The 8,601-nt window shown below is 46.6% G+C and overlaps 1 pseudogene; it reads left to right on the top strand.

Annotated features, from left to right (window-relative positions):
* Window positions 1-7,072: 7,072 nt before the first annotated feature.
* On the top strand, window positions 7,073-7,240 carry LOC142451975 (U2 spliceosomal RNA; annotated as a pseudogene).
* Window positions 7,241-8,601: the final 1,361 nt, after the last annotated feature.

The raw sequence follows: 8,601 nt of genomic DNA, 5'->3' as shown, positions 1-8,601 counted from the left end.
AGAAAACACAGCATGGAGATGAAGACTCGTTACAACTTGTGACGTATCGAAGACGGACTGGGAGGTTTCTCCAGTGGGGGACTCCTCAGTTCTTGGCTTTGCACAAGGGAGAATTCATGCCGACGCCTGGTTTGTGATCCAAGTGGGTTTTTATAAAGAAGTTTCAGGCTTTACAGTAACTGAACACAGGTGCCCTTGTGGGACCTGCATCCACACTGGTGGCCTGAGGCCAGAGAGAACGAGGCTCGGCTGAGCAGAAAGCAGAGGAGGGTGGTGGTCGCCAGGTGCTGGTGGGGAGGTGGGGTCCACGGTACTGGTTAACCCCTGTCTGAATTCAGGCCCCTTGGCTTGGGCTTGAATTGGCGCAAGCCCTGTAGCCTGCAGTGGCTTCCAACCTCCAGCAGGGCCCCTAGGCGAGGAGCAGAACCACCGATCCTGCTGCCTACCAGGTTCTTATGAAGGACAGAAGTTCAAGGCTTTACCATCTTAAAGGGTACTCGCTATTTCAGGGAAGCGTGCCAAGCCACGCTGGGGTTCCCAACTGGACTATGCCCCCACCCGTGGTAAACTGAGGCCTGGGAGAGCGGGTGCTGGGGGGCCGGGGGAGTCAGTGAAGAGGGGGAGAGGCTGTGGGCCCTGAATAGGAGGTGCAGGCGCATTGTGGGTCCCAAGCCGCCCCAGCAGGTCCTGAGGGGGCCCACCCAGGGGGAACGTGTGCCCCTCTTACCTCCACCTGCGTCTGACCAGGAGCAGGGTGACAAGAGACTGCCCTTCCTGTCGCCAGGGTATTTCAAACCTCTGGCTAGGGAGGCGTGGTTGAAGAGATTGGTTGACCCCATTGGCTGAATTAAGCCCACCTGGGCCTAGTTTGGACCGCCCAGGTGTACTGCTCACCTGACTGGTGGCTTGAATTGGCGCATGCTCAGTTCAGGGGTCTTCAAGGTGGCTAATGCTCGCTTGAGTCCTTCCCAACCTCCTTTATGGGGGGGCCTGCGCAGGCATGGGAGAGGCAACCTCCTGTCTCTAGCCTGGCTACCTAACAACCTCGCTTGCTGAAGATAAAGAGGATTTGAAGATGGCCTAATTATAGTTCTTCAATAATCCTAAGTACATTTATGCTAAATTCATATTAAATTACTAAAACTTTGCATTGGTTGAATTTTTAAAAAGACTTTACAATGGAAAAAAATCTAACAAAATTTTGTAAAAGACTTTCCCTAAAAGAGAGCAAAGAAACATGAAATATATCATTTTTAGTAGTAATATACACATCATACAAATTGAAATATAGGGCAACATATATTATTAAGATCAAGAAGTAATTACTTTAAAAAGTAATTTCACTCCAAAGATAATCACAAACAACATGCTCTCAGGGAAGAATAAAACTCCCTGTGGCTTTCTGAAGCTATAAATCTTTTTTTTTCATTTTATTGGGGCCTCATACAAATTCTTATCAAAATCCATACATCCATCCATTGTGTCAAGCACATTTGTACATTTGTTGTCATCATCATTCTCAAAACATTTGCCTTCTACTTGAGCCCTTAATATCAGCTCCCCATTTTCCCACCTCCCTCATGAACCCTTCATAATTCATAAATTATTATTTTGTCATATCTTACACTGTACGACGTCTCCCCTCACCTATTTCTCTGTTGTCCATCCCCCAGGGAGGAGGTTATACATAGATTCTTGTAATCAGTTCCCTCTTTCTACACCACATTCCCTCCACCCTCCAGGCATCGCCACACTCACCACTGGTCCTGAAGGGATCATTGTCCTAGATTCCCTGTGTTTCCAGTTGGTATCTGTACTAATATACATCCTCTGGTCTAGCCAGATTTGTAAGGTAGAATTGGGACTGTGATAATGGGGGGAGGAAGCATTTAAGAACTAGAGGAAAGTTATATGTTTCATCGTTGTTACCTTGCACCCTCACTGGCTCATCTCTTTCCCACAACCCTTCAGTAAGGGGGTGTCCAGTTGGCTACCGATGGGGTTTTGAGTCTCCACTCTGCACTCACCCTCATTTACAATGATATGATTTTTTTGTTTTTTTATGCTTGATACCTTTTCCCTTCGACACCTTGTGGTCACACAGGCTGGTGTGCTTCTTCCATGTGGGCTTTGTTGCTTCTGAGCTAGATGGCCACTTGTTTATCTTCAAGCCTTTAAGATCCCAGATGCCATATTTTTTGATAGCAGGGCACCATCAGCTTTCTTCACTACATTAGCTTAAGCAGAAAATATCATCTTCCTCCTTTGGAGGGCTGATGGGTTCGAACTATTGACCTTCAGTTTATCATCCCCACATAAACCACCAGACTCCTGAAGAAAGGTTTGAAAGGAAGAAATTGTTGAAGCCATGTGCAGAATTTCACAGAAGCATTTAAATGAATGAACAAACAAACAAATGTGATTATTTAATAATATGGAATGCTAAGCATAGAGGGAGTGACCAAGGCATTTGTGGACCACTTTCTTTGGACCCACTTTTAATCCAATATCATTCCTAATAGTGAACATCTGGTTATATTATAGAGATAAAGAGCTCTGTTTGGCTTTTTGTTTCTGAAAATAACCCAAGCAATTAAGGTGATGTTTGTCTTTTGAAAATAACTTAACAGTGACTGCATGTAAGAGAGTAGAGCTGTTAGGTAGCTTAGCCTAGGGATTTGGGAAGTCCATTTACACATGCCCAGGAGAGCCAGCAAAGGACAAAAGCTGGATTTTCCTGCCGGTGGGCCCAGATGGACGTTACACCTGGAGCAGCCCACCTGGGCCAGGTGACTGCAATTCAGCCAATGGGCTCTACCTGGGGTCGTTCACCACACCTCCCCGGGAACCCTTGAAAAGGCAGGGACCGGAAGGGAGAGGGTCTTTTTTCTCTCTTGGTCTTGGCTTGCTTGTGCGGTCTGGTCGTCTTCGTGGGAGGGGAGAGATCCTTGCGTGTCCTGGAGCAGTCTCTGACAGGTCAAAGGAATCCTATGGGTGCCGCGTAAAACCTGAAGCTTCTTTGAACTTTCATTAAATTCACTTGGATCACGAGCCCGGCTTCGGCGTGAAATATTTCTCGCGCAGAGCCAAGGACCGAGGCTGAGATTTAGGCCGGAGAGAGAAACCTAACAGAGCCACCTTATACTGTTTTCTTGGGTAATCTTTGTTCATTTTGGAAAGGACTGTGATTTATTGCAAAGAATTATTCTATAGTAAATCCCATGGTCAAATTATCTTTAGACACAAGTTTAAAAATGCAATGGTTTAGGCCAAAGTCTCAGTTACTTAGAGATTTCAGGACTGTCAGATGCAGAAGAATGCTTTAGTTTTTTCCTTAGTCTTTTTTGTGATGTTTTGCTTTTGCCTTGTTCTTTTTCCCTTTTTTCTGATAGTTTTGCCCCTTCTGTTTTGCAGTATCCTCTTTGTGGGGGGAGGTTAGCCGCTTACAGGCATCCTCCTGAAGGCGATCAGTTGCCAGACTGCAGTGGGCCCCATGGACAGGCCTGCAGTCATTGACTTGGTTCCTGTAGGTGAAGTTCACACCCTACTGATAATGGTTCCTATGGGGATCCAGAGAACAGGTCAAACCTGCTCCCTGCTCTGGGACATCCAAAGTTAAGCTGCCATCCTGAATCTAGGATCTGCCCATTCTCTCACATGTATACCCCCAACCTCTCCTCTTCTATTGTGTGTATGTCTCTAGTCTCATTGCTGTATAACCTATAGTGCAGCCCCTTCCTGTGACTAAGTCTTTACCTGTAATTAGTGGGCTTTCACGCCCCCCAAAGGGATATAGGCCTGGGTTAGCAATAGACAGCCCTCGCTCTCTCAGCTCTTCCCCCTCTCCTCTGTTCCCTCTCCTCCCCTCTTCCCTTCCCCCCTGTCCTCCTTCCCTTCCCCCTCTCTCCACACTGGACCACCAAGCAGGGCTGAGGGGAGCATGCTATCATGAAACGTGTCTGACTCCAGTATTTGACTCTCTCTCCTATCTCTCATGCTCTCGCTGACTTTAATATAATACTTATATATCTCAACTGTACAATTGTGCTTATTGAACCCGTGATTAGTGGTGGGGGGCTGGCTCCCCAATTCAAACCACACCTCTTCAGTGGCAGTGGATGAGTAAGACCTTTTAAAAGTTTTTTTATTTTTTCTGTTTTTTGCTTTCTTCACCTCTTCATTTATTCTTTTGTCTTGTAATTAGCTCTTCATTCTCTTCATCTCTGTCTTCACTGCGTGTGCTTCCAAAACTATGTCCCTGTTAGGCTCTACTCGGAGAAAATTGCGTCATTAAGAAGTCAGATGACCAGGGTAGCCACATTGTTGCAGACTGCTCTGACATGGCTGTCCTTGTGGCAACCTTGTAATAAGCACTAGCAGGGCCGCCTAAGAAATACTATGTTGAATCCATACCAGGATTAGACCTGGGACAGCCATGGCGCTAGAAAGAGGGGTCACTTGACCCCCTGATTTGCACCCACCACAAGGACAACCACGAAGTCAACTCGACGTCTTCCTCCCACGGGCGCTGTGGAATTAATTGGCTCTCATCTTTATGGAAGACAAGCCACCAGGTTTCCCCCCGATGGAGCAATGGAGCCGCTGGGTGGGACTGAACTGCCAACCTTTTGGTTACCAAGCAGTGCTTAACTGTTTGGCCTTCATGGCTTCTGAAGCGTGAGAACATGGGTAGATGGCTCCACGGGCCCTACTCTGGGTCTCCTAGCAGCTGGGAGTTGGGTTTATACCGATCGTTTCTACACAGCTATTGTGAAGTTGGGGTTACCCCTCACCCCTCTTGTGGTGCAGCAGTTGAAGTCAGTTATTCCTTTTACTTAAATGTGTTTTGAAATTTTTTATTTAAAAACTTACTTAAGTCTCCCCACCCCACTCTCCCCCCACCCCCGCAAGTCACTTTTTATTAAAGGAAAACTATCTGTAGTGTGCTTTTTGAATTAATTTGAAGAATCTCCTCCATCAAGCCTCAGGCTAGAGGCATGCAGTTTGCTGACGTGCTGCCTGGAAGGGCAGCGTTGTCTTCTGCAAAGTCTCCCTTCTAGAACGCTGATTCAGAAACCGCAGGCCCAGACTGTGCTCGCCCGGAATGAATGCGCTGTCACACCACAGAGGGAAGCAGCCCGGAAAGCCTAATTGAACCGTGGCTGTAACGGAATGTCTTTGGGAGAGGGAGACTTCATTTTGAATTCACTCAGAACTATGTTTTCTTTAAAGCTAAGATTTGTGATTGCGATAAAAACTTAAATCGCGAATACAAAGCTGTGACTTGGGTACAGAAAAAAAAAGTTCTCTTTTTTTGTGGCAAATTTGAGTAGTTATAATTAAGGATATCTGTGATCTCAATTTTCCTTTACAAAATCCTCTTTCAAAAATACTCCTCCAATTCATTCAGAACACTTTCATTATGAGAATTCTCTTGGAAATAAGAATTCTATATAAAAACAGAAAAGGAAGCGCCTTAGGGGGATTAATGTAAATGGAAACTCATTTCCCGGAATCACACCGGTGTAGCTAAAGCTGTATCAGAATTGCTTCTGCATTTTAGTTTATTGCCCAAGTTAGGGAAAGCTAATTGGAGAATGAAATCTATGTACCCAGTGTATTAGAGACGTTAAAGTCTAAGCACTGGGTTTGCAGAAGGCTGCCGTATGTAATGGGAGTCCTAACTCTGTCTTGAGCCTTGTCATAAGCTCAGCCTCTGTGGTAAATGGCAGGGGGGCTGGCTGTCTCTGAGCTCCTCTGGCTTCCCGTTGGGCACGAGGCAGGGCTCAGTCATGCCTCCAGCCTCCTGGCTGCTGCTTTCCCTTCTGACCCATCCATTCCTCCCAGGGGCTTGATCGTCGGTTCCTGTGGCACACAGCACTCAGACAGTGCTTAAAATCCAGGGGGTTCTTAGGGAAGATAGGAGTTAACATGCGAAGATGAGAAAACAGGAAAGGCACGGTTATTTGTCCGCAACACCACTCCTCAGCCAGCAGCCAAGTCCCTCTCCAGCCCTCAGCATCTCAGGCATGTTGTCCTTTGATCTTTGCTTCCACAGCCCCGTCGTCTGTGAGGCTCCTCTTGCTCTGCCTCACAGACAACATGCCACAGTCCATGGGGAATCTGGTCACTGTGGCCGCCACCACTTCACACAGCGATCCGAGACATACTCGTCCATGAGTCCCTGACCTCTCTCTGGCTTAGGTGGCTCTCATACACAGAAGCATGGCTTTGATGGTGGTGGTTAGAAGCCGTCAGATCCCTTCTGAAAAATAGCGAACCTATGGACAATAGGGGAAACGCTGCCTGAGTCCTGTGCCAGCCTCCGAATTGCTGTTAGGCTCGAGCTGAAGCGTCTATCTTGTGGGAAGAGTAAGCAACCACAGGGAATCCAGGGCAGATGACTCCCCCAGGACCAGTGGTGAGGGTGGACGGAATGTGGGATAGAAAGAGGGAACTGATTACAAGAATCTACATATAGCCTCCTCCCTGGGGGATGGACAGCAGAGAAGAGGGTAGGGGAAGACGTCGGACAGTGTAACATATGACAAAATAATAATTATGAATGATGAAGGGTTCATGAGGTAGGAGAGAGGGGGAGAGAGGGGGAAACCAAGCAGCTGATATTAAGGGCCCAAGTGGAAGGCAAATGTTTTGAGAATGGTGATGGCAACAAATGTACAAATGTGCTTGACACAATGGATGTATGTATGGATTGTGATAAGAATTTTATGAGCCCCCAATAAAATGATTTTTTAAAAAAGAGTAAGCAACATGGTGGGGATGGTGGAGCAGAAAGACAGAACCAATCTAAGTCCTTTGTGATACTGGGCTCTTTCTGGACTTCTTGCTATAAGTTAATACATGTACTTACTATTTAAAGTGGTTTGAATAGTACGCACGTGTGTGTTGAGTGTGTACGTGTGACTTAGGTTTGATTTAGCGGTACGTGTGCGTGGGGTCCCATCTAGTGGAGGGAGGGGAGAACAATAGCTGAGATGTTCAAAACAAAACAGGAACTCAAGTCGGTCCCAACCCTACTGACTCCATGAGTGTAGAACACAGCTGTTCCGTCGCTTCTCGCCTTTCGGCTAAGATCAAGTGTACTATCTGTTCTTAGTTTCACATCTGATGCGTCCTCGATCCGAGGACAACATATGAAATGGATCTTTGGAGCTTTCTCCATCCACTCCACACGTCCACCTGCTATTGCAGTACTTCCAGGAACGGTGTACCTCCTTTTTGGAGAAATAGAAGAAGACAAAGAGAGTCCAACTGCTAATAGGGCTTTCTGAAGGGTGACCTTTGGGGAGTAGATGGCCGGCTTTCCCGCGAAGGCATCTCTGGTGGGCTTGAGCTGTCACTATTTCAATTAGTGATCGAGCATCCGTGCCTCCATGAGCTCCTCTGAGATATCCAAGCGGGGCAAAACCAAACGCTCCATGTCTCTGTGTCCCATTGTAGTAATTCTCACCATATTCCAAACTTATAATTAATACTACCGTATACTTAGGAGGCTACAGTATACTGAAAACATAACTTTTATATGCACTGGACAGCTAAAAATATGGGACTCACTTTATTGTGAAGATAGCCTTATTATGGTGGTCAGAACCAAACCTGCAGTGTCTCTGAGGAGACATGCACATGGGTAGGTGGGGAGGGAGGAAGGGGGGAGGGAGAGAGAGATAGCATTGGGAAATTTTGCTGTAAAAGATCTCTTTAATTGTTAAAAAGCAGAAATGTCCCTTCGAGGACTAAGTTGCACCTGACGCAAGCCATGACATTTTCAATCCACTCATACACATGTGACACTGGGCAATGAATACGGAAGAGCAAAGAAGAGTTGAATTGTGGTGTGCACAAGAATAGTATACAACATTATACAACAAGAATATACAATGGACTCCCAGAAGAGAGAACAGATCTGTTTCGGGTGAAGTGCAGTTGGAATCCAACTTAGAAGTGAAGATGTCAAGACTCCATCTCGTGTACTTTGTGCTTGTTATCAGGAAGGGCCCGCCCCTGGAGAAGGACATCACGGTTGCTAGCAGAGAGGCCGGCGGGAAAGAGGAAGGCTCTCAAAGAGATGGACTGGCCCAGCGGTTGCACAGTGAGGATGCCCCGGACTGGGTCATGTTGTGCTGATGTGCAGAAGGTCACTGTGAGTTGGAACCGACTCAACGGCCCCTGACAACAATAGGAAAGTGGTACTTAGTTCAAGGACTTGATTGTGGGGCTGGCAAGTCCAGCATTCTTAGCTTAAGTGATAGGCTAGAGACTCCTGCAGGCTTTCACCCCAAGACTTAGAGAGCGGGCAATGGAAGGAGGGCAAATTTCTGCCAGAATGTCTATTTATTTCTGGAGGCAGCACACAATCTAGAAAACCTCCTTTTCAGAGGACTAACCAATGACATCACATTCTATTTCACTGCGTGCTGTTAGATTGGATGCTGGAATCACAACGAGGCTGATGTGTGGCCAAACAAGTGGACACACATAAAATTAACCCTCCCAGGAGCAGTGCCTGTGTCAGGAAGTAAAAACAGACCCCCATTCTCTTCGTATTGTAGTACTAAAATGATGCCGTTCACCTACCTC

The sequence above is a fragment of the Tenrec ecaudatus genome, chromosome 6 (assembly GCF_050624435.1).
Source record: "Tenrec ecaudatus isolate mTenEca1 chromosome 6, mTenEca1.hap1, whole genome shotgun sequence".
NCBI lineage: Eukaryota > Metazoa > Chordata > Mammalia > Afrosoricida > Tenrecidae > Tenrec > Tenrec ecaudatus.
Note: the sequence above shows the minus strand (reverse complement) of the source record. Positions and strands in the feature narration are given on the sequence as shown.